This window comes from Schistocerca americana, chromosome 2 (assembly GCF_021461395.2).
Source record: "Schistocerca americana isolate TAMUIC-IGC-003095 chromosome 2, iqSchAmer2.1, whole genome shotgun sequence".
NCBI lineage: Eukaryota > Metazoa > Arthropoda > Insecta > Orthoptera > Acrididae > Schistocerca > Schistocerca americana.
The window spans coordinates 869,618,176-869,645,416 of record NC_060120.1 but is presented as its reverse complement, the minus strand read 5'-3'; the positions used below and the strand labels follow the sequence as shown (position 1 = coordinate 869,645,416).

Below are 27,241 nucleotides of genomic sequence, written 5' to 3'. Positions count from 1 at the left end.
AAGCCAAATCACTAAATGATACAAATAATATTACAACCAGAATGAGGATGTAAATTATGGAACTTTCTGAGTATTGCAAATGAATGTAAATATGTTGTTTATTTCCTTCGGGCTATACAACAAAGACCAAAACCAGCTAATATTGTGAGGAATATTACATGGTACCCTTCCATTTGGTACTAATGCTAACAATATAACACAAAGAGCGCTCATAAAAAAAGCTCAGATTTTTAGCATATAGGATACAACTGTAGCACTTGAAAAGTCATTCTGCTTACATTTATTAACTAATAGGTGGGTCAGTTCAGCACTTTCTCATTTATGATCTGGTCTCACTCGTGAGGACATAGAATACCAAAAATCGATGTACCAAGAACACTCGTTCCACGACTGAGGGTCAGTATCGTTAAACAGGTGGTTAAGCGAAGAACGAGTGTCGTTTGTGGAATATCAACACATACGTGTTTGTTTCTACATGCATATGGCTGATGCCACTTGTGATGGCGCGATTCCAACACACGCTGGTCAGTAGTATACGCAAGAAACATATAATGATTTTGTTTGTGTTAGTCTCCAACTTTTCGATTCGTTAAGTGTTCAGACAGAAATCGGAAACCACGAGGGTAATCCCTGGTACTGAAAAAAATTGTTGTTAGAAACTACAGGGTGTGGCAAATAAAACTGGCCCGGTCGAGTGGATACGATTGGACGTGAATTTGCGGTCGCATTGACGGGGAAGGAAAATACTTCCAACAGGATGAAGCAATTGCCCTTACAACCGGCCGAACCATGAAGCGCTTTTACACAAGATTCACGACAAACAGAGTTGTTTCGTCACGGCTGGTCACCCGACCTGTGCGATTACTCTGTGCGGGGAGGCCTCAAGTCTAAAGACTATCACAACAACCTTATAGTCTTCAGGAACTCTAGCAGAACAGTGAGGATGAGATTGCAGCAATTCCAGCAGTCTAGCTTCGACCCTGCTTCAGAAACTTGCTGACCAGGGCCCCAGAGTGTCAAGAGATGAGTGGTCGTCACTTTCAACATCTGCCGGTCGGTGTGGCCGAGCGATTCTAGGCGCTTCAGTCTGCTGCGGTCGAAGGTTCGAATCCACATGGATGTATGTGACGTCCTTAGGTTAGTCAGGTTTAAGTAGTTCTACGTTCTAGGGGACTGATGACCTCAGATCTTAAGTCCCGTTGTGCTCAGAGCCATTTGAACCATTTGAGCCATATTCCAGTTTATTGCTTTGGGCGGTTTGTGCTTGGCTCATTATGCGTACAACCGCATCCAATAAACGCTCGACTGGATTAAGATTGCGTTATATGGAAGGCCAAGCTACTGTTGAGAATTCGCTCAAGTGTAAAAGCAAAGAGCAGTGACATGCGGTATACTCCTGTGGAAACGCTACATCTGTCAGGGACCTCTAATGCCAGAAAGGGACACAGATTGTCTGTAAGCACTTCCACATAACATGCACCTCTCAGTTATTCTTGCAGCCGAACAATGAGGTCTAATTGCGACTATATGAACACAGCCCAGATCATGAGTCACCTCCCGCCTGGACAATCTTGCCAGCATGCAGGATACATGGCTTAGCACGACGTGCCGGCCGAAGTGGCCGTGCGGTTAAAGGCGCTGCAGTCTGGAACCGCAAGACCGCTACGGTCGCAGGTTCGAATCCTGCCTCGGGCATGGATGTTTGTGATGTCCTTAGGTTAGTTAGGTTTAACTAGTTCTAAGTTCTAGGGGACTAATGACCTCAGCAGTTGAGTCCCATAGTGCTCAGAGCCATTTGAACCATTTTTGAACCACGACGTGCGCCACACTTTCAAGCGCCCATAAGATCGATGCAACTGAATCCTGGATTGACCAGACGACTATGTTCGAGGGTCCATATCAGTAGTAGAGACTACGTGAAGTCTCAGCAAAGCGACACGTGTTGGTTGTTGCTCGCTGAAGCTTTTGCGGTGCAGTTTCTCCGTACAGCCCTGGTGTAAATAGATTTCTGACAACACACGTTGAAATCGGGCCCGAAATGATTCACAGTAATCCGCCCTTAACCACTGTGTGGATGTCTACGCTTGTACGCTGCATTTTTGATATGCTATGACCCGTTCGTCTTTCACCGATTACCATTCCCCATTAAATGTTTGTTACCTCGCAACATGCTGCCGTGTTCGGTGCACACCTATCTGTAGCAGGCTGCTCAGATGTCGCGTCTGCACTCGCTATCTGATCAGAAATATCCGGGGACACTTACCTAATGCGAAATTGTCCAGTAGATGTCACGAGAGGCAGACCCTTGGAAAAAACGACATTTTGTCAATGGAGTGAGTGACTGATTATTTCGTAAAATTTTTTTGTTTATTTATAGACGGAATCACATTCTTATGACACAGCCATAACCGGTTTCGGCCATACAATGACCATCTTCAGATTCTATAACAATATAAAAGAAAATTTATATCAGAACCTAAAAATAGGTGCAATATTTAACCAGGCTTATTAGTAATCTAGCTCAATTTATGCGAAATGCATATAGTTCATACCTAAAGGCGGCGTACACTGAATACAGGTTAATGCGTTGTCAAACTAGCTATAAAATGTAAAAATTGTTAGATTTTGTTCCCCCTCTTTGCGCTAGATGCGCGCGTCCTCTATAAGATAGTCTTTACTTTTCAAAAGCCTAAAATATGACAAATTTACTATTAATATTTAGGTCAAATGTATATAATATTTAAAATTACATAACAGACCGATAAATCAGTGAAATAACATTTCAGAACAAGGAGAAAACATTGCTATAGATGAAAATAGTAGTAGCACTTGTAGAGTGTATTTCTTACGCCCGATAGCGCTGTATTTCCGGCTATTGCCTGTTTATGCCGTTGTCCATTAGCACGGCAGGGACGACACGGGCAGGACGACGAGTGCAGTGCTCTGCTGTAGGTGGATGACACGCTCCTCCGCCTTAAAGGTTGTTGACATCCGCTCCGGCCCGCACTAGGCAGGGCAATACCCGACCGCCAGAAGGCTCCATAGCTGAAGCACGTATGTAGTAAAAACTTCCGGGGAACCCTGTTATGACTGTGTCATAAGAATGTGATTGCGTCTATAAATGAACAAAAATTTTTTACAAGAGACAGACCCACCTGTGTAAAAGTAGGAGGCTGGTATATTGTGGTCAGCAGAAAAGCAGTAACAACAGAATGGGTTCGTCGAGAGAGCTCAGTAACTTCAAACGTGGATAACTGAGTAATCCATCAGGGATATTTCAATCCTTCTATAGCTGCCCAAAACGACTGTTGATGACGTGATCGTGAAGTGGAAACACGGATTGAACAACTGCAGGTAAATCAAGACCAGACACATCTCATGTACTGATGGACAGGGACTATTGCTGTAGGTGACTGTAAAAAAATTGCATGAAATGAGCGAAAGGAATCACACGTGAGTTCCAAAGCACTACCACGAGTCCAGCTAGCACAGTGACAATGGGCGCTAAGAAGAATGAAGCACAATGGTTGTGCAGCTCCTCAGCTGCCAGTAATGGCAGTCGTTGATTAAAATCTGAATTATCATTAGCAGCAGCAGCAGCAGCACTCCGTCTTCAGGCCACAAGTGGCCCATCGGTACCATCCGACCGCCGTGTGATCCTCAGATGAGGATGCGGATAGGAAGGGGCGTGTGGTCTGCACACCGCACTCCCGGTCGTTATGATGGTTTTCTTTGAGCGGAGCCGCTACTATTCCGTCGAGCCCTCAGTTCGCGTCAAGAGGCTGAGTGCACCCCGAAAATGGCAACAGCGCATAGTGGCTCAGATGGTCACCCATCCAAGTGCCGGCCACGCCCGACAGCGCTTAACTTCAGTGATCTGATGGGAACCGGTGTATCCACTGTGGCAAGGTCGTTGTTCTGAATTATCATTACTTTTCTTTTATTGCGGTTGAAAGTAGGCGTAATGCTGCTCAGGGAGAAGAAATGTACAGTCAGTGCTAAGCGGTGTTTGCGACGATGTAAAGAGAGAGCACTTGTCGGAGGATGACTGGAAATGAGTGATTTGGGATGATGAATCACGCCATTCCTGTGGCAGTTCGATGATAGGGTCTGAGTTTGGAGAGCTGCTGTAGAACGTTACCTGCCATCATGTGTAACGCCAACAGTGAACTGCGGAACAGGTTGTGTTACGATACAGGAAAGATTTTCGTAGATGGGATGTGGTTTCTTCATTGCACTTAACGAAATGCTAAATATGGAACGATATGAACACAGTTCTCAGCATTGTGTCCTGTGTGTAAAAGAGTAACAGTCTGAAGACCATGATCCCAATGGAACTCCATTGGAATGAATTAGAATTTTTACTTCTAACCGAACCCCAGAGTCAATATCTTCTCCGGTTTCGGCTCTTAAGGAAGACTGTGTTGCCATTCCTCCATAGACATTCAGACATCTCATTGAAAGCGTCCTCAGGACAGTTCAAGCGAAGGCTGTCCACATCCCATATTAATGTCCATTAATAGGTGTCTGAGTACCTTTCATCACACAGCATATTCCGCCTCTAGCCGACGTTTCAGGACAACCCTGCCAGTGGCTTGTAGCCACTCGTCTTGGTAGTGTTATACTTTAAAAAGACAGGAGATTAAATGTAAAAATAACGTTATCTATGAAGTGTTTCTTTGTATTGGAGTCTTTACAGATTCATCCGAGTGTTGGACTTACTCACCTCGTACAAATGAGTCTCTTGTTAAATGTGCTTTTTCATTGCCAGTATACGTGAGATGATAATCACATTTATTCGCTTGAAGAGTGTTTGCAACTATTTGGACCGAGAACCTCATGACAAAATCCTTGTAGCTTTAGGACTAGATAGCAAACGCCCAAGTTCATCTTACAACCTAAAATTAATCGCGCTTCAAAGTAAAATTTGAAAGGAAGGTCTCTGATGTTACGATATAAGGAGTTCCCTCATTTTTCAACTTTGTCCTTGAATAAGAGAACGGAGCAGGGAACAGTGTCAATGACCATTGTAGGGTCCAGTTGGACCACAAGGAAGAAGCTCTGATAGCATACCGTTTCTCTTTTGCAGGCAAGACAGTATTAATTTATACAGTGAAGGCCTTCACGACCAGGTATATTCGTTGCTGGTGAGTCTGCCGTGTAGTATGGCTGTCGTTCAAGAAACCGTGATGACTCACCAGCAACGCAGTGTTATTTATTAAACGGTGGCGTCTCTCGTTGATTTCCTGTGCAGGCGAGCAGCCAAAGTTGTAGTCCAAATATCACTAGAGAAAACCCAACTGTGCACCAATTTCCTCAGGCTGACGTAGAGATGTCACTGCAACGTGGCAGAATGAAGAGAACAAAGAAATTTAAAGATTAAATGGATAGAAACCCTCAGAGAATGATGTTAGCTTTCCGAAAGTTAGCGAGACGGAACTAGCCTAAATATTACTTATAAATACCGAAAATAAGAACTGCTTACAGCTTATACAGCAAAGAACATTCATTAGTCCTGAAGCCTTCAGTACTAAGCGATTTCTGTCATGAACAAGAAAATACTGGGAAAAGTGACAGTAACTGAGAGAAGGATTGTTACAACGATCATGGACCCAGTACCGGAAGCTATTTTTCTCGGTAGAAGAACTCTCTAATGAGTCAGCTAATGGAAGATAATTTCAATGGTATCTGAAAAGTTGATGTCTAAATAGAGAGATCAGTTATTGGCAAAATAAAAATAGGGGGTGGTGTAAACAAAAAAATAATACCTTATATAGTGTAATCTCTCTCAATTAGTAATAATACATACTACATTTCCACACTTGTATAAAAAGTGTAATAGCGAAGTTGTTGTCACTAACAGAAAATATTCTTTTGTTCAACTTTTATATTTATATTTCTTACATTTGTTTTAGTATTTAGTTGTTGTTTAAATTTATTTATTTTACTTTTTTCAGTTATTGGTCTCGAAAAAAGGACTGAAAAAGTTTTTTTTCTTTTTGAATCATCGGTCTTCTGACTGCTTATTTGTTCAATTTTGAATTGTATTACATGTGAACTAAATGTTAACTAAATGTTCACAGATGTGTTAATTTGATTTAATTATTAAATATTTATAGAATTAACAGTTGATCATATTGGCAAAATTCCAGTCAGCAACTGTAGTTTACAACACATACATGCAAATAGTGTTAGTTTAAACAGTTATCTGTAACTTTAGGGTGAAATTTATGAGATATCACCCCTCCTGGATTCGGTGGGGTGGCTTATGTTTTCAACGAAACAGATATCTAAACCCTGATTGCAACCACATGAAATAAGTACCTATGGAGAGGCCAGAGTAATCTGTGGTTCCTGAAGAGGAGCGCAGCTTTTTCTGGATGACTGACTGAATTGATCTTCTAGCATTAGCCATCATGACCACGCTGTATTGCTATTGCAAACAGTTGAAACTACAGCTGTTTCCTAAAAATATGCAACTGGAGTGTATGCTTTAACGATGAAGGCATCCTCTTGAGTAATACATTTAGGAGGCTAAATAATCACTCATACGGATCGTGAGAAAGCGACTATTCAAGAGGACATGAAACAATAAACACATCTTGTGTTCTGTGGATCAGAAGGTCTAACGTTAATTCCCTTGCCGCTTACGTAGGTTAAATGATTTGAAAAGGAAGATAAACGGGTTAAAGTTACATGTAATAGGTATCAGTGAAGTAGGGTAGTAGGATGAAGAGAATTTTTGGTCAGGTGAGATCATTGCTTTAAATACAAACTCACATAAGGCTAATGCAGAAGTAGACCTAACGAGCTGCTTGTATACCATAATATATAGTGCACTAGCTTGTGAGACAGTGAGGTGAACCAGACCCGATTCGAATTCGGCGGCAGGTGAACGATCATGGGATGGTACACTGGCCGACATATAACACAAAGAACAAAGTCTACACTATTCACAGGCAGATAGCGCACACGATTTTCCTCCGTTACACGATATGTTACCTTGATGACTGCGGCGTCAGGGACATCTGGCCACAAATCCTGAAAAGAGGATCCTGTACTAGACGGGATAAGCGTAAGGTAAATACAGAAAGAAAGAAAGATAGAAAGGAAGGAAGAAAAAGTAGGCACAATAATTAGGAAGAAAGTAGGAATGTGAACAAACTTGCTACGAACGGCAGAGTGAAAGGGGTATCATAGTCAAGGTAGACACAATCTCACGACCCCTCAAAGTTATATGAACATTCCAGCCTACTACCTCTACAAACGATTAAGAGATGTGTTGTGACTGATAATTCGCAATTTTTCCCATACACAACTTTTATTGATGTAAGTTCACAAGGTTGATGACTGAACAACAAACGAAAGGTAACAATAATGATGCCAGTAAAAGTCTCCTAATTGAGGCAAACAAAAGGTCACTTATTATTTTCCACAAAGGTTCGTGGTAAAACACACACACACACACACACACACACACACACACACACACACTAGTAACAGCCCAATTCCGAAACGAAGACGTAATCTTCAGCGGTCGCGGTAGACGAGGTCAGCAACCGGTGTGAACTGACTTCGGGGCTGGTTCTAGCCCCTAAATAGCTTTCTCCAGCCAGTCAGGTTTTAGCGTAGTAAGACTGAAAAAACGTATGATGAGATAAGAGAAGCTATTCAGCGTATTGTTCGCGTTCTTAATTGTGATCCACCGAGCGAGGTAGCGCATTGGTTAGGACACTGGGCTCGCAATCGGGAGGACGACAGTACAAACCTGCGTCCGGCCATCCTGGTTTAGGTTTTCCGTGATATCCCTAAATCGCTTCAGGTTCCTGTGAAAGGGCACGGCCGACTTCTTTCCCCATCCTTCCGTAATCCAATTGGATCGATGGCCTCCGTATTTGGTCCCCTCCCCCGAATCAACCAACCAGTCAATTATGATCCGGTCTAATGACTCAACTGAAAGAGCATGTACACGGAGGGGACAAAAATCGTGCCATAACGATAATAACATATACAATAATGTATAAAAGGGCACTGCATTGTCGGAGCTCCCATTTTTACTCAGGTGATTCATGTGAAAAATGGCTACACGAAGGGTATTAGCAGACTTTGAACGCTGAATTGAAGGCGGACCTAGAGGCATTGGACATTCCATTTCGGAAACCATTAGGGAATTCAATATCCCGAGATCCACAGCGACAATAGTGTGCCGAGAATACCTAATTTTAGGCATTACGTCTCACTACGGACAGTGCAGTGCCCGACGGCCTTCAGTTAACGGCCTGGGGCAGTAGTGATTGCGAGTTGTCAGAGCTAACAAACAGCAATACTGTGGGACGTATGACGAACATACCCGTTAGTACGGTGCGGCGAAATCTGGCGTTGATCGGCTAAGGGCAGCAGATGATCGACGTGAGTGTCTTTGCTAACAGCACGACATCGCCTGAAACGCCTCTCCAGGGCTAGTGACCATATCGGCTGGACCCTAGCTGACTGGAAAACCGTGGCCTGATCAGATGAGTTGCGATTGCAATTGGTAAGAGAAGAAAGAAGAGTTCGATTGTGTCACAGAGTTCGATTGTGGTGCAGACCCCACGAAGCCATGGACACAAGTCGTCAGCAAGGCACTGTGCAAGCTGGCTGTGGCTCTATAATGGTGTGGGCTGTATGTACATGAAATGCAGTGAGTGCTCTGGTCCAACTGAAGCGATCATTGACTAGAAATGGTTAGGTTAGGCTACTTGGACACCATTTACGGCCATTCATGGACTTCATGTTCCCAAAAAACGGTGGAATTTTTATGGATGACAGTGCTCCATGTCACTGTGTCACAATTGTTCGCGATTTGTTTGAAGAAAATTCTGTACAATTACAGCGGAAGATGTCGCCATGCGGATCGCCTGACATGCATCCCATCGGATTTCCATGGGACATAATCAAGGGTTCAGTTCGTGCAGAAAATCCTGCACTGGCAACACTTTCGCAATTATGGACAGCTATAGAGGCTCAGTAGTTCTGCAGGGGACTCCCAGCTGCTTGCTGAGTCCATGACACGTCGATTGCACCGGGAAAAATGAGGTCTGATCTTAAGAGATATATCATCACACTTTAGTGTACATGGAAGCTGTAGCCACTGAAGCTTGGAATACAGCAGTATCATCACACTACCACTATTTTTATTGGAATTTTTTTCGCAATTTTCATTCCGTATTCCTCTTCATTTTTAACACCTTTCATTCCCAGTTCGTTAGAGCAGGACAAGCTTTTCAAAACCTTAATTTCTTCTGCCCAATCTCCCAGAAGGCAGACAGTGGGGCAGAACAGATCCTTATGTGGGAATTTCCAGTTTCGGTATTTGTCTGATGACCCAGAGAAGTCATCCAAAAACCTCAATCTCAGAGGAGCACTGAAACTATATTAAATTATTTCTAGGATAAAGTTTTACATTGCTCACAGAGAAGCATTAAAATTCGGTGCTAAAACATTCCTGCAGAAACTAATTTTTATCATATTTGAATGTATATAATTTTGAGGCGATAAGGTATATTGACCTTTTTTGCGGACCTAGCAGAGGGATATGTGTGGAGAGGTCAGACTAACATATGGTTAGTGAAGAAGGGCAGCATCCTCTTCAGTTTTGCAGGAGCAACAGCCTGGGTAATCTACTGATATGGCTCTGTAGCGTCAACCAATATGGTCTAGCTCTATTGATATTCCAAACGGCTGAAAGCGGCGGGTAACTCCCGCAGTTGTGTTACGCACGAACATTCAGCTAAGCTGCATGTTCTTAGTGATGATGGTATATTAGATCCATTAATCGGGTAGACAAGTAGGTGAATTTAAAGAGAAAAATCAGTAACTAAAGTCGGATTTAATCTGAACTGGTGAAACGCAACGGCACAGACAACAGGTCCTCTATTAGGGTGAGTACAGGGTTATCAAGACAAAATCTAATAGGGTTAATGTAGGAATAGGTCTCGTGATGAATAAGAAAATAAGATTGCACGTGAGCTACTACGAAAAGTATAGTGAACTTTTTATAGTAGGTGCATCAAAGCTCACACCCGTGACAGTGATATAAGTTTATATGCCTAAAAGCTCTGCAGATGTTGAAGATATTGAAAGAATGGTTTATGAAATTAAATAAGTTACACTATGTGATCAAAAGTATCCGGACACTTAGCTGAAAATGACTTACAAGTTCGTGGCGCCCTCCGTCGGTAATGCTGGAATTCAATATGGTGTTGGCCCACCCTTAGCCTTAATGACAGCTTCCACTTTCGCAGGCATACGTTCAATCAGGTGCTGAGAGGTTTCTCGGGGAATGGCAGACCATTATTCACGGAGTGCTGCGCTGAGGAGAGGTATCGACGTCGGTTGGTGAGGCCTGGCACGAAGTCGGCTTTCCAAAACTTCCCAAAACTGTTCTATAGGATTCAGGTGAGGACTCTGTGCAGGCTAGTCCATTACAGCGATGTTATTGTCGTGTTACCACTCCACCACAGACCGTGCATTATGAACAGGTGCTCGATCATGTTGAAAGATGGAATCGGCATCTCGGCATTTCTCTTCAACAGTCAGGAGCAAGAAGATGTTTAAAACATCAATGTAGGCCTGTGCTGTGATAGTGCCAAGCAAAACAACAAGGGGTGCAAGCTCCCTCCAGAAAAAACACGACCACACCATAACAACACGTACCCACACCCTGCTATCAGATGGCCACATTGTGTACCGTGATACGTCACTCCGCACAACATTTTTCCACTGTTCAGTAGTCCAATGTTTACGCTCCTTACACCAAGCGAGGCGTCGTTTGGCATTTATCGGCATGATGTGTGGCTTACGAGCAGTCGCTCGACCATGAAATCCAAGTTTTCTGACCTCCCGCCTAAGTGTCATAGTACTTGCAGTAGATCCTGATGCAGTTTGAAATTCCTGTGTGATGGTCTGGATAGATGTCTGCCTATTACACATTACGACCATCTTCAACTGTCAACGGTCTCTGTCAGCCAACAGACGAGGTCGGCCTGTACGCTTTTGCGCTGTAGGTGTCCCTTCACGTTTCCACTTCACGATCACATCAGAAACAGTGGACCTTGGGATGTTTAGGAGTGTGGAAATCTCGCGTACAGTCATATGACGCAAGTGACACCTAATCATCTGACCACATTCCAGGTCCTTGAATTCCCCGCAGTGCCCCATTCAGCTCTCTCACAATGTATAATGACTACTGAGGTCGCTGATATGGAGTACCTGCAGTAGATGTCAGCACAATGCACCAAATATGAAAAACGTATGTTTTTGGGGTGTCCGGTTACTTTTGACCACATAGTGTATTCAGACATTTCAATAAGACGAAAATTAGTCTGTGATGAGGGACTAGAATTCGATAGTAGAATTAGGAACAGAAGGAAAAATCGTAGGACAGTAAGAACTGGGGAAAAGAAACGAAAATGGAGCCACTTGTAACAGTTTTACATGGATCACGATATAATCGTTGAAAACACTTGGTTTAAGAGTAATGCAAGAAGGTTTAAGCCGTCGAAATTTACGTTAAGCTCTGATGTCAACTTCCAGTTGATTCCGTTATAAATTATGACACTTCCTAGCTCCCTGCACAGATAATGTTATCCTGCAGGCGAACCCTAGAGGTTGTAGTAGTTAATTAACGGATTAACGGAAAACACCACTCATGAAAAGAAAATGTCGAAATGTGGTACAATGTATCGAAAGTAGCGTACGAGACGCAGGGGCGCTACTGCAGGGCGTCAGCTGAACAGATGTACCTTTGTGGATGGCGCCCAGAACAATCAGACAGGGAAGGAATAGGCAGGGAGACAGATGTGAGCAGATGGCAGACATGGACAGAGAAGCTGGGACGGGCGGATAGAGAAAAGGGGCTGAGAGAATTAAGACAGCTGATTTCGGAAGAGTGGAGGAGAGACGACTGGTACTAAATTATGTGAAGGAAAAAGCGTGTTGATAAGTGATCGAAACAGTTGAATTCTGACAGTGTGATACGTAGTGTGCACAGACTGGGTGAGAGGTAATTACAGTGTTGCATAAGACTTTATGTCTGTATTATTTGCATCAACCATTTACCTTCGACAACACCGCAAGGAAAGTTTGCCGCAATACACGCAGAACCACCACATATATAGCAACAAAGAACTGAATAATACTGCATGTGTACAGAACTTTTCGGCAGACGCTGAAGATAATGTAGAAGCGTTACTCATTTGAAAGTAGCAGAGAGTTAAATAAAATTTCTTAAAGTCGGATTCTAATAGTAATCACAGGGTATCAAATAATTTTTTCTTGAAGTCAGATTCCAATCGCAGAGTTTTAAATAACTTTCCTTGATGTTAGGTTTCAATAGTAATCACAGATTTCAGTACTAAGCAAAGTATGGTGAGAAAAGGTGGACATACGTATAAAATCTGTGGGGAGTAAACAACGTTTAGTAGACAGATAATAGCAGTCACATACTATACTTCTTGAGATGTGCCAGATGTAATATAGCATGTAATTTTACTTGACTTACGGTACAAAAATTTAAAGAAAATGATAAAGAAAGATACATGAATATACATGAAATAATAAACAGCGACATTACTGTTGGCGTCATATTATCAAACAGTAGTTATACTTATTATACTTGGCTCAACATACCAGAATAAAACTCATTACGTTATCAACGACGTTGCATGCCAAGTAAAACAGTGCTATAACGAAAACGTACGTTGTACACGGCTAATCCTGAAGGACGGATACGTTGAGAGACATGGAGAAACGAGAAAGTTTAAACAGACTGTTTGGTGGCAAGAGAATTATTCGGAAACCAGGTTTTAAACTACAAAAATGTGTCAAGCAGCAAATGCAGGGTGTGATCGTAAATTATTGGTTAGTAAATGCAGATTAAAGTTAAATAAATTGCAGGAGGTTGACACAGAGAGGGGGAAGAGGAAGTTCGTTAAAGTATAGAAGAACGAAACTCGTCTAGCTTGAAGGGGGAAACCAGATGGCGCTATGGTTGGTCCGCTAGATGGCGCTGCCATAGGTCAAAAGGATATCAACTGCGTTTTTCTAAATAGGAACCCCCATTTTTTATTACATATTCGTGTAGTACGTAAAGAAATACGAATACTTTAGTTGGACCACTTTTTTCGCTGTGTGATAGATGGCGCTGTAATAGTCACAAACGTATAAGTACGTCCTACCACGTAACATTCCGCCGGATAGTTACGTTATTTAAGGAAACAGGAAGTGTTCAGCCACATGTGAAACGTCAACCACGACCTGCAACATATGATGATGCCCAAGTAGATGTTTTGTTGCTGTCGCGGCTAATCCGCACATCAGTAGCAGACAAATTGCGCGACAATCGGGAATCTCAAAAACGTCGGTGTTGAGAATGCTACATCAACATCGATTGCACCCGTACTATATTTCTATGCACCAGGAATTGCATGGCGACGACTTTGATGGTCGTATACAGTTCTGCCACTGGGCACAAGAGAAATTACCGGACGATGACAGATTTTTTGCACGCGTTCTATTTAGCGACGGAGCGTTATTCACCAACAGCGGTAACGTAAAACGGCATAATATACACTATTGGGCAACGGAAAATCCACGATGGCTGCGACAAGTGGAACATCAGCGACCTTGGCGGATTAATGTATGGGTCGACATTATGGGAGGAAGGATAATTGGCCCTCATTTTATCGTTGGCAATCTAAATGGTGCAATGTATGCTGATTTCCTACGTAATGTTCTACCGATGTTACTACAAGATGCTTCACTGCATGACAGAATGGCGATGTACTTCCAGCATGATGGATGTCCGGCACATAGCTCGCATGCGTTGAAGCGGTACTGAATAGCATATTTCATGACAGGTGGATTGGTCGTCGAAGCACCATACCATGGCCCGCACGTTCACCAGACCTGACGTCTCCGGATTTCTTGCTGTGGGGAAAGTTGAAGGATATTTGCTATCGTGATCTACCGACAACGCCTGACAACATGCGTCAGCGTATTGCCAATGCATGTGCGAGCATTGCGAAAAGCGAACTACTCGTATTGCCAAATGCATTGAGGTTGACGGACATCATTTTGAGCATTTATTGCATTAATGTGGTATTTACAGGTAATCACGCTGTAACAGCATGCGTTCTCAGAAATGATAAGTTCACAAAGGTACATGTATCACACTGGAACAATCGAAATAAAATGTTCAAACATACCTACGTTCTGTATTTTAATTTAAGAAACCTAACTGTTATCAACTGTTCGTCTAAAATTGTGAGCCATATGTTTATGACTATTATAGCGCCATCTGTCACAAAGCGTAAAAAGTTGTCCAACTAAAACATTCATATTTATTTACGTACAACACGAATATGTAATAAAAATGGGGGTTCCTATTTTAAAAAAACGCAATTGATATCCGTTTGACCTATGGCAGCGCCATCTAGCGGGCCAACCAAAGCGCCATCTGGTTTCCCCCTTCAAGCTAGACAAGTTTCGTTCTTTCTAGTTTTTTCGTTTGACGCTTATTTCGTGGGATATTTGGCCCGGCCACGATCAATGGAGCACCCTGTATATATCGGACCATCTATGGGCGAAGCTTTGGGGACAAGGCACTGCAAAGGACTTGGAACAATATCTGAACGGAATGAAGAGTGTTACTTGAAGAAAGCGAACAGAAGTAAAATAAGGGTAAGGTGATCAGGGGGAGTCTTTTGATGATGGCAACATCGAGTTGATATTTAATTTTTTGTAGTATTTTTAATATTACACCACATTTTAATTTAACTTTTAATTTGATTTAAATGAGTACTCTTAATTTAGGTCTTAGAAGCAAATGAATTTGACACTACCAACTCCATGAAGAGGAATCCAGACTGTGACTAAGGAACTCAGATCGATGAACTATGCAAGGTGTGGCAGTCGTTGGCACAGCGGAATCTGGGTGACGACGGTTCAGATTCCCGTCCGGCCATTGAAATTAATTTTCCTTGTTTTCACCATATTGCTCAAGGTAAAAACCAGAATGCTTCGGTTGGTAAGAATAGGGGTATTTTTTCCCCATACTTATTATAATAAGACTTTGCGTTCCGTCTCTATTGAGCCTAACCTCCTCCCTCCTTTTATTAGATTGAAGTGTATAGAAGACCCACCGGCAGGCACTGAAAAAAGTTGTTCTCGTGAGAGAATTTTGAAACAAGCGAATCAGGAGAAAGCAAGGAGCAAAAGAGGATGTATGAGAATAGTGAGTAAACTGAACAAACATGATCGGACATTAGACTATTTGAAAGAAGAAAACTGATGTATGTTGTAAAATGTTTCCCCTGTATTTCTAGCCTACTGTCCAGGGAAATTTAATATCGAGAGCTATATGCTCCTAATGTCCAATGTGCGGTTAATTAGCACTCTACGTCATTGGAGCAGTTTTTTCTGAATTTGTTTCAACCTCTCTAAGAAAATAATTCTTTTATCTGACTAACTTTATACATAGATCATTGATGTTTCTTGTGAAATCCTGGTAAAGTAAGGTATTGTGTTTATAGAACTTTCGGATAATCAACCTTTCTTCGAATTTGAGTTAAAAAGATTAATAACAGCTTAATGAGCAAAGAGCACTCATAAAACTCCTGAAAGTAACAAACCTAACAAAAATTGCTTTTGTTCTATTAGAGTATTAACTATTTCTCTTTCCTCGAATAACTCGCCCAACAAAGCTGTAAAAGCGTATTTGTCCTTAATTGCCGTGACCAGTACAACTTCGCATTTAACAACGGGATTCAGGGAGAAAATATATCGGCGCAGCGAAACGATTAAAAGCGCCGAAAATAGATCCGTAGTGCGAACTCGCTAAATACCGAGCAGCTGGCTTTGCGAGTTTCGGCCATCGCAGTGCAATTGAGGAGAGTGCAGCGCACGGCGCCATTTGTTCTCGTTGCAGCTCGGTGCCGGCTCACTGGCTGAAGAAGTGCCTAGATCCTAGAAACACTCTCTAAAGGCTTTACTCAGTAGGCTTTCACCTTTCGAAGAAGCGTTAAAACTGTCTTAGGCATGAAGTGTAGTAGTGAAGAATTCCCGGACAGCATTAAGAAAAGATTTACTGACAAAAATGTACAATTTTTTTTAAAAAATGGCTAAAATTACCGTACCCGAAGTGCGTCACTTGACGCATCGGAACATGTGGAGCAGAAAACCTATGTCAGTGGCGTTTAATCTAGGAAGTATTTTAGTATATTCCGAGTCCAGCATCTAAGAAGTGTTCAAAGGCTTGGCCTGCGATAAAAACTGATAGCCATTTCCTGGATCACTTCCGGTTACCAGGTGACATCTTCCTCATAGGGGAAGAAACAGAATATCCTATCTACAGTGATGCAAAAACTGGACTTTTCCCTCGCAGTAGTTGGTTTGGAAAGAAATATCGGAAAAAACAGATTCTGGATCTAGATATTCAACGAGTCAAAATTTACCATAACGATATTAAGCCTTTTCGAAACAGATTTATCTTGGCCAGAAATTTCACCTTTCGAAAGCCAATCACAAGGGCAGAAATACCACGAAGAATAAACTTGAGTCGAGCAGGGTTTAGAAAAGTTTCCTGAGCAATAAGGCTGGTTCAAATGGTTCAAATGGCTCTGAGCACTATGGGACTTAACAGCTGTGGTCATTAGTCCCCTAGAACTTAGAACTACTTTAACCTAACTAACCTAATGACATCACACACATCCATGCCCGAGGCAGGATTCGAACCTGCGACCGTAGCAGTCGCGCGGTTCCGGACTGCGCGCCTAGAACCGCGAGACCACCGCGGCCGGCGAGCAATAAGGAACCCCCGTTGAACGTAAATACGAAAGTGTACAAAACCCAATCCCTACCTGCAACGAATTACAGCAGTATCTGTGTAAAAGCGACTACTGATGAGTTACAAGTGTACAGTGAGCTGTAAAGACGCGTATACTGCAATGCACCTACAGGAACGAGATTAGGCACGTAGTGATCAGACGAGAAACACACATTACAGACATTGTCTCGAGAGATACCATGTTGAAATGGCAACTGCCTGACCACAAAATGAAACAAGACCCCGAACAAATGGAACAATAATACGGTTCGTTGGAGAGTTTGCTACACACAGAAGAAGCCGTTGGAGACCTCAGAAGTCACCCTGAATGTTAAGAAAGGTGGGAAAATACTTTTCCTGGCAAGAGTAACGGCATGCAGATTGGAGAGTATCTGAGTAGTCAGCATCAAAAATGGAGAAGCATCAAAGCTGTGGAGCACAAACAGATAACATTCAAAATCATCCGTTGATTACACTTTCGACAAGTAGATACGAACATCGTTATAACGGATGAGAATGAGCCACCGCGGTTTCATTGACTTTTTAGAGAGTTGCTGCGAAGAAACAGTGTATAACTGACGAAATACTTCAGTTGATCGATGAGAGAAGAAAGTACAAAAATGTTCAGGAAAATTCAGGAGTACAGAAATACAAGTCACTTAGAAATGAAATAAATAAGAAGTGCACGGAAGCTAAGGCGAAATTGCTGCATGAAAAATGCGAAGAAACCGAAAAAGGAATCATCGTTGGAAGGACTGGCTCAGAATGCTGAAAAGTCAATACAACCTTCGGTTAAATTAAAACCAAGGGTGGTAACGGTAACATTAAGAGTGAAATGGGAATTGCACTGTTAAATGCAGAGGGGAGAGCGGAAAGGTGGGAAAAGTACACTGAAGGCCTCTGTAAGGAGAATACTTGTCTGATGACGTGACAGAAGGAAAAACAGTCGTCGATGTGGAAGTGATAGGGGATCAACTATTAAAATCAGAATTTGAGAGAGCTTTTGAAGATTTAAGATTGAATAACGCTGGACGGATGGATAACATTCCATCAGAATTTCTAAAATGAATGGGGAAGTGGGAAGAAAACGACGATTCACGTTGGTGTGTAGAATGACTTTCGGAAAAACGTCATCCACACAATTCTGAAGTTCTCAAGAGGCGACAAGTGCGAGAATTATAGTACAGGCAGTTTAAAAGTTCATGCATCCAAGTTGCTGACGAGAATAATATTCAGAGGAAGGGGGAAAGAAAATTGAAGATCTGTTAGATCATAATCAGTTTGGCTTTACGAAAGGTAAAGGCTCGAGAGAGGCAATTCTGACCTTGCGCTTTATAGTAGACTAAAGGAAAATGAAGACATGTTCATAGGATTTGTCGATCTGAAAAAACGTTTGACAATGTCAAATAGTGCAAGACGTTTGAAATTCTGAGAAAAACAAGGTAAGCTATAGGGAAAGACGATTGATATACAATATGGACAAATTCCAAGAGGTAACAGTGGAAGACTAACAACGAAGTGCTCGGATTGAAAGGGAAGTAAGGCAGGAAGGTAGTCTTTCGTCCCTACTGTTCAATCTATCCATCTAAGAAGGAATGGCGGAAAGAAAAGAAACTTTCAAGAGTGGAACTAAAATTCAAGATGAAAGTGAAGAAGAATAACACAATCTGGTGAATGGAGTGAACAGTCTAATGAGTATGGAATATAGATTGAGAGTAAATGGAAAAAAGACAAAAGTAATGAGGAGTAGCAGAAATGAGAATTGCGAGAAACTTAACATCAGAATTGGGGATGACGAAGTAGATGAAGTTAAAGATTTCTGCTACCTAGGCAGCCAAATAACCCACGACTGAAGGAGCAAGGAGGACATAAAAAGCAGACTAGCACTGGAAAAAAGTACATTCCTTACCAAGAGAAGTCTACTAGTATCAAACATAGGTTTTAATTTGCGGAAGAAATTTCTGAAAATGTACGCTTTGAGCACAGCATTGTATAGCAGTGGAACATGGACGGTGAGAAAACTTGGAAAGAAGAGATTCGAAGCATTTTAGGTGTGGTGCTGCAGGAGAATGTTGAAAATTGGATGGACTGATAAGGTAAGGAATGAGGAGATTCTCCGCAGAATTGGCAAGGAAAGGTATATATGGGAAACATTGACAAGAAGGAGGGACAGGGTGATAGGACATCTGTTAACCACTTATGTAATACCTCTCATGGAACTAGAGGGAGCTGTAGAGTGTAAAAGTGTAGACGAATACATCCAGCAACTAACTGAGAACGTAAGTTGCATGTGCTATTCTGAGATGAAGAGGTTGGTGCAGGAGAGAAATTCGTGGCGGGCAGCGGTGTCAAACTAGTCAGAAGACAGATGACTAAAAAAAGAAAATTGCTACGGCAGCAAGGAGACCTTGGTTGCAGTAATTTCTGAAACCTTCATCAAAGATTCAAGCGAAGTTAAAACCTAGCTGAAAAATAGAAAGAGAACGAAGTGAAAATATATGTAAGGAAGGAGAGCAATAAGAGATGCTTTCAATGAATTTCCAAATAAAATTTTGGAAACCGATCTGAAAAATTTCGGTCTCATGTAAAATCACTGAACATACTGGCGCCAAACGTAAGGCAATAGAGAAAAAATCAAAGTCCTTACTTCGGTCTTCTGAAACTGGTTCGCCGCTGAAGATCGTAATACGTTCTCGATAATCTCGGAGCGCCGATATCGCGGATACTAAGACAAGTAATCGCAGCGTAGAAAAGCAACTACAATCGCTTAACAGTGGAAAGGCATCAGAACCAGATGAGATACCTATTACATTCGGCAACACACCTTTGAGTACCACATCCAGCGGACGGATATGTCAGCATTACCAGCAGAAACGTCCAGTTGTGCAACGAGGAGTGTCCTCAAGTTCCAACGTTGTGCGACCTTGTTGCGATGATTTCTGTTCCGATGAATATGAGATAATATCAACAGCAGCAGAAAATGATATTATGGGAGTAGAATTTCTTGTGAATAGGAAGGTAGGAGAAAGAATGAGTTACTGTAAACAGTTCATTCTCATTAGAATGGACAGCAAACTAACACCGACAACAATAGTTCAGATGTACATGCAAACTTCGTAAGCAGCAAATGAAGAGACGAAAAAAGTATACGAGGATAGTGGACAGGTAACTCAATGTGTAAAGGGAGATGAAGATCTAATAGTCGTGGGGGTTTGAAATGCACCTGTAGAGAAAGAAATAGGTCACGGGAGGTAGGAGCAAGAGAAGCAAAACACTAATCCCAGATGGTATGAATCACAAGAGGAGGGTGTGTACTTGGAAAAGACGGGGTCGCACGGGAAGGTTCCAGATGGTTTACATCATAGTCTGACAGAGATTCCGACATCAGATATTAATCATATCACAATTTAGTAATGGTGAAAAGTAGACTGAAGTTTAAGAGGATCGTCCGAAGGAATCAGTGTGAAAGGAAACTGGATACTGAAGTCTGGGAAATACCGAGATACGTTTGACGTCCGCTAAGAACGTGGATACTGCGATAAGGACCGCAGCGTAGGAGGCTCAGTTGCAGAGGAGGTTACATCTCTACAAAGCTCAATCACAGGTGTTGGACAGACAAACATGGGTACAAGGAAGCCAAGAAACTTTTGATAAGAGATGAAATACTTCAACTGATTGGTGAAAGAAGAAAGTACAAAAACACTCAGGTAAAGCCAGCAATACAGCAGTATAAATTCCTTTGGAGTGAATAAATAGCCAAGGCGAAATGGCTGCAGGAAAGATATGAAGAAATCTGAAAAGAAATGATAGTCGTGAGGACTGATTCAGGATTTAGAAAAGTCAACACAACCTTCGCTGAAATTACAAACAAGGGTGGTACCATTAAGATTGCTATTGGAAAACGCAGAAGAGAGAGCTGATAGATGGAAAGAGTGCACTAAAGCCTTCTATGAGGGGGAGGTTTTTTCTGATTACGTGATAACAGAAGAAATAAGAGTCGGTAGAGTAGAGATAGGGGATCCAGAATTAGAATCAGAATTTAAGAGAGATTTGTAAGACTTAAAATGAAATAAGGCAGCAGGGACTGATAACTTTTCATCGGAATCTGTAAAATCATCGGGGCAGGTGGCAACAAAACGACTGTTGACGTTGGTAGATAGAATGTAGAAGAATGGCACAAAACATAGTTCACTTGATTGCGAAGACAGCAAGAGCAGATAAGTGCGAAACCTGTCGCACAAACAGCTTAACAGCACATGCATCCGAACTACTCACAAAAATAATATACAGAAGAATTGGAAAGAAAATTCGGGATCAGTTAGGTAACGATCAGTTCGGCTTTAGGAAAGATACAGGCACGAGAGAGGCAGTTCTCACGTTGCATTTGACAAAAGAAACTAGGCTGAAGAAAAATCAAGATACGCTCATAGCGTTCGTCGACCTGGAGAAAGCGTTCGACAAAGTAAAATGGATCAAGATGTTCGAAATTCTTAGAAAAATAGGGGTAAAATATAGGGAAATGGCGGGAACATACCATATATACAGCCGGCCGAAGTGGCCGAGCGGTTGTAGGCGCTACAGTCTGGAACCTCGCGACCGCTACGGTCGCAGGTTCGAATCCTGCCTCGGGCATGGATGTGTGTGATATCCTTAGGTTAGTTAGGTTTAAGTAGTTCTAAGTTCTAGGGGACTGATGACCTCAGATGTTAAGTCCCATAGTGCTCAGAGTCATTTGAACCATTTTTGAACCATATATACAAGAACTAAGAGGGAACACAGAGACTGAAAAACAAAGACTGGGTTTCTCGGATTAAGAAGGATTTCGCCTCTACTGTTCAGTTTATACATAGAAGAAGTAATGACAGAAATTAAAGGTTCAAGAACGGGATTAAAATTCAGGGTGAAAGGATATCAGTGATATGATTCACTGATGATATTATCATTCTTAGTGAACGTGAAGAAAAATTGCAAGATCTGTTGGACGGAATCAACCATCAAATGAGAATACGAATAGGGAGTAAACCGGAAAAAGAGAAAGGTAATGAGATGTAGCAGAAATGTGAATTGTGAGAAACTTCAGAATTGCGAATCACGAAGTAGACGAAGTTAAAGGAATTTTGCTACCTCACAAGCAAAATTACAGTGATGGATGGAGCAAGGAGGACATAAAAAGCAGACTAACTCAGACAAAGACGGCATTCCTGGCCAAGAGAAGTCTTCTAGTATCAAACATAGGCCCTAATTTGGGGAAGAAATTTCTGAGAACGTATTTTTTGAGTAGAGCATTGAACGGTAGTGAATCACGAACTACGGAAAAACTGGAAGAGTACTGAAGCCTTTGAGATATGGTGCTACAGAAGAATGTTCAAAATAAGGTTGACTGATAAGTAGGGAATGACGAAGTCTTTCGCAAAATCAACAAGGAAGGAAGACAATGAGAATAAAGACAAGAAGCACAGGATGATAGGACTAGTATCAAGGAATCTGGGAATAACCTCCGAGGTGGTAGAGGGAACTGTAGAGGGTAAAAACTGTAGGAGAAGACAGAGATTTGATTGCATTCACATTTTTTTAATGCACACTCGGTTTTATATCTGCGTGCAATAACATTGTGTTTCCGGGATTCGGGGAGGCACGCTGGCTCCGGATCGAATCCTCCAGGTGGACAAAGGACGAGGGTAGGTGTGTTGGTCAGTCTGGATGTGTTTTTCAGACTTTTCCCACAGCCAACTAAGTGAATGTCGGGCTTGTACCCACGACCTTCTGCACGAGTCGCAAACATTTCGAACACGTTCTCACGCTTTTACATGGGACGACACTAGACACAGACAGATTGGTTGCACAAATTCCGTCCCGGGAGGGGGGGAGGGAGGTGGGGGGAACACAATGATGATGGGATCCCGCCACCTTCTACCATTAATAATGCCAAATCCAGATTAACATATCGATCTACTTAAGATACGGGAGGAACTAGAAAAGAGAAGAACAACATGTATGTATTGTTTTTGTTTCCGACTCGAATACATAGCTACTACGCATGTCCAGTCGCAATGTTGACACGTGGATGGTCATATACGAGTCACCACTTGTAAATGAGATTTGGCCCGAAAACTTCCAGGCATTTTGATGTAAAGAACAGAACGTTGCTATTGAAATAACAGCTATGGCGGAAACAATATCGTTAATATAAAACATATACACACGCCCTCTTGATGTCAAGAAAACTGGATATCTATGCATCTACAGGGATATACTGCAAATCACACTTAAGTGCCTGGTACTTTAATGTACTACATACAAAAGTGCTATGTCTTTAGGTGTTAGAACAAACCTCCTGTGTAGACGCATCCCTTATCGTCTTTTAAAATATAGTGGTAGCAGATGGTTACTACAAATAGCATTGTTCAAGTATGCATACGCATCAGACCACATTCACGCAAATTGCATAGTTTTCTGCTGTCCATGGTGTAAATGTACTTAACGGCTTCCTTCTGCTAGAAGGCAATGGTTTTTGCTTTCGCCTTGAATTTGTCTACCAACTGAGGTTCGAAGATCTGAAGGGGTCAGTGAAAGTTACTCGCTACAACTTTAAGGGATCAAGAGACCTTTCTCGACCAGAGAACCCAATTCCAATTATCGCGCGAGGACGATTCACGCATTTATTGAAATGAGTGCTGACTTTTACTGCTTCACCTTAAACTTCACGATCGGTTCATTATTAAAAAGTCCATAACAGTTCACCGCCAATGCCTGCCTAGCGCTTGAATTTCACAATCAGCTTCCTTCGAAGAGAAATTAAAGTCGTAAAAAGTCTCTGTAGTAATGACATTTTCCTGAAAATACGACTTACGTTTCTTTCACTTATTAAAGAATGTTTGAGAGTCAGACAGAAACGCGCATACCGCAAGTGAAAGACCTTGTTCTGTTAGAGTTTCAGTCACAGACGTCCTTCATACTGAAAGAAAATTTTTCCGCGCTCTTTCCAACTTACCTACAGTAAATCCTGGATCAGAGTATTCCTACTTCATTATTTGTTGTTGTTAAATCCAGCAGGAACACTGATTTTAGTTTTGCTATATTAGTGCCGCTGATTTCTTAATAAAAGCTGGCACAGTGTGTTGGTCAATAGATTTACACAGTGTGTTTACGACACATACACGACAGAGTTTTCGTGCCAGAAAAATATTTTTAAAAACTTTACAGAATCATTACTTAACAAGATATTGTTGTTATTCATTTGTTAAATGACACACAAGACGATTTTCTAAAGAAGTTTCAGGAAACCTAGGCCACGAACATGTAAATAAGACCCAATCAGAAGTCAGAGATTCAGCTTAAAATCTGAAGAGGTACACACCAATTAACGACTTATAGTACACAAGAACATGAGTACTCGAAGCAATATGGCACCTTATTCGCAGTTTCAGCATGCAAATTCTAAGAATTACAATTAACCAGATGGAAGGGAATTATTAGCAGAACACCGTTTTGCATTCTTCTACTGTCGTGAAGAATACAATTCCTGTTGCTATTAGGGATTTTTCCTTGGTGAGAGAACTGGAACCGGGCCACTCAAGCACCTTCTTGTAGCAGAAGTATGTGCTTCAATACCTGGAAAGTCACCAACCGACGGGAGAGCGGTGAGCTGTCTTTATGTCCCACCATACCGCATTCGAATGATGCGCGATGACATGGTGGCTGGGCGCCACATTGTGGTCCTCCGGACACAATCACCGAGTTTTGTATCTATGCAAAGGTCATGCAGGATCTCTCTTTCCAAAATATGTCTACTAAATGTTTTCTTAAACTTTACGTAACTGTGTCCTGGAATAATTCACGTTCTGTATCTGTCGACAAAATACAAGAGTTTGTTAATTTATATTTCAGGAGTGGAATCTTCTGCTGTCTGTACAATTATCGATTCGTGACAGGTCGAAACTAACGGTCATAATTAAAGATTACCTGAGCGGACAACGTGAAACATTCATCTCCAGTACGGAAAATGTAGACCATAATTAGATGATGTTCAGCGGCATTGTATGATACACTTTAGTTGAGTATGTGTCGAGGAAAGTTGTGAGGGATGAGAAAAACCTCCGGTGGTTCGACAGCCATGTGAGGAAGCTGCTCCGCAAGCTGTGTTTCATTGTATATTTAAACGTAGCCACAGCCTCACAACAAAAGAAACAGAACGAAGCCAAAATTAACGTACCGAGAACCATGCATGAACCGTTCAACCAAGCCCAAGGCAAAATTAAGTCTACCGACCTAATAGAAAATCCTAAGAATTTTGGTCATATGTTAACTCGGTAAACGAATCGAAGCCTTCTGTCCAGACACTCTGCGACCATAATGCACCGAACGAAGGATAGCAGATAGAAGGACGAAAGACTAGACTCCTTCCTCCGTAGCTGTTTTGCTGAGGGTGATCTTACTGCATTTCACCCTATAAATCGTCGCAGAAACGTAAATGATAGATATCGAAATAAATGACCACAGGACAGAAAAATCTGTTGAAGTCGTTCAGTAGAGGGAATGCCATTGGACCTTATGTGAAACCAGTTCAATTCTACATAGGCCTACTGGTAGAGTACCCAGCGTTGTCCGGGTATATATTTATTCCAATTCTATTAGTCCATCTCCTTTTGCCCCTGCCTTTGTCCATCTCCTCTTCTCTCTGTCCATCTCCTACTGTTCCCTTTCCCTGTTCATTTCCTCCTCCCTTCTCTCTATCCATCTCCTCCTTCTATATAATTATGTCCATGTTCTCCTTCCTTTCTCTGTCTGTCCACCTCTTCCTGCCTGTTCTCTCTCCACGTTATCGTCGCACCCCAATAGGAGGTTGCTGGTTCTTACCTAGATAAGGAAATTATTTCTTTCCAGATAGTAAGTAATATGTGTACCAAGTTTAAATCATATCTATCCTGTGGTATAGAAGGTATTTTTCTACCTCTGGCTTTGCCCGCATAAGGACATGCCACATATATTTCACATATTTGTACGCAAATTGCACCTGTATCGCTAGCGAATTTCGCCCAGCAGTTTCGTTTTCACACAGTTGAATGACGTCATGTGTCCTGAACTATGTGTTGGATATCCTGATGAGCTTGATTTACTCTCTCCGCTTTGACATATACTTCATGACGAATATCTGGTGGGGCTATAGCTGGTGGTCGATAAAGTTTTACAAGTGGTATTGGTTTCAGACAATCTTTAATAAGACAACACGTTTCGTTTAGCGCCTTGTCAACTATGTTCGTGTCGGCAGATTTGTACCAGATTTGGTGTACATACTCTGCAGCACTGTAACATGTTGCTACTGCCGTCGTTTTTAGGGTTTGTGGTCGAGAGCCTCACGGGCTACCAGTGATCTTGAAAAAGATACTATTTCTGCTTTCCACCTTCACTTCCGCATTCTTTTAGTGCTGTTTGTATGTACGATTCATAGTAACTCCCTGATATTTTGGACAGAGCGCATTTATTGATTGTATCCCTTGTCATGTTATGTTAAATTTGCGAAGTACCGCATTCTGCTTAAGGTAGAGCGCCCACATTCGAGTTTTATCTGGTTTTGGACGAAGCTGTCACAAGAACAGAAATTCAACTCTCTCAATTCATCTTTCCGGTAAACTTCAGCATTTTAAAACGACTTTCATTAGTTTGCTAATGCTAGATCGTCGGAACAAAGGAAATTACTCGTGTTCACCGGACGTGGTTGGTCATTGGTATGGATGTAGAACAACACTGGTGAAGGAAAACTTGGTTGTGGCAAGCCATTTCTTTGATATCTTCATCGACAACGCTGACAGTGAAATACCACATGAAATATGAAATCTCGTGTTAGGCAGGAATCTTTCGCTATCCCGTAGATCTTTTATGACAATGCTCGGTGACAGACAGTGACATAAATAGCCATCAGATCGATAAAAGCTACTCCTGTAATTTCCCAGATTTCAAAGCCATCCTCAATAAATTGCGTGAGATGGAGGACGTGTGATGTACAGCATATTCTTGGTCTGAAATGTGTTTGTTCTTGCATTATAACTGGCTCTACAGCATGAATAAAAAGATTCAGTAACATTCGCTCGAAAATTTTGAGCAGATGACACATCAAGGATATTGGTCTGTAGTTTTCGGGACCAACTCACGATTTTACCTTCAGGTTTTGGGGTAATTGCAGGCTTCTTTATGAAGTTATGACACAGTCCTGATAACGTGGGTACAATCATGATTACAAAGGCAGTCACTAACATTTTTACATGAAGTCATTGACCTTGGTGGTGATGGTGATATGCACACTCAACAGCGAGGACATCAGCGTCCGTACTCATCTTAAAGAGTACAAGAGCACTGATGTTCTTGTCTCACAGCAGGATA

The 27,241-nt window shown here is 41.9% G+C and overlaps 1 protein-coding gene and 1 pseudogene across 1 annotated transcript in view; both read right to left on the bottom strand.

The window, feature by feature from the left end:
- Positions 1-27,241, bottom strand: part of LOC124596651 — a 299,480-nt gene that overhangs the window by 146 nt on the left and 272,093 nt on the right. The gene's annotated exons all lie outside the window — the stretch shown is intronic.
- LOC124597137 lies at positions 3,801-3,918 on the bottom strand (annotated as a pseudogene).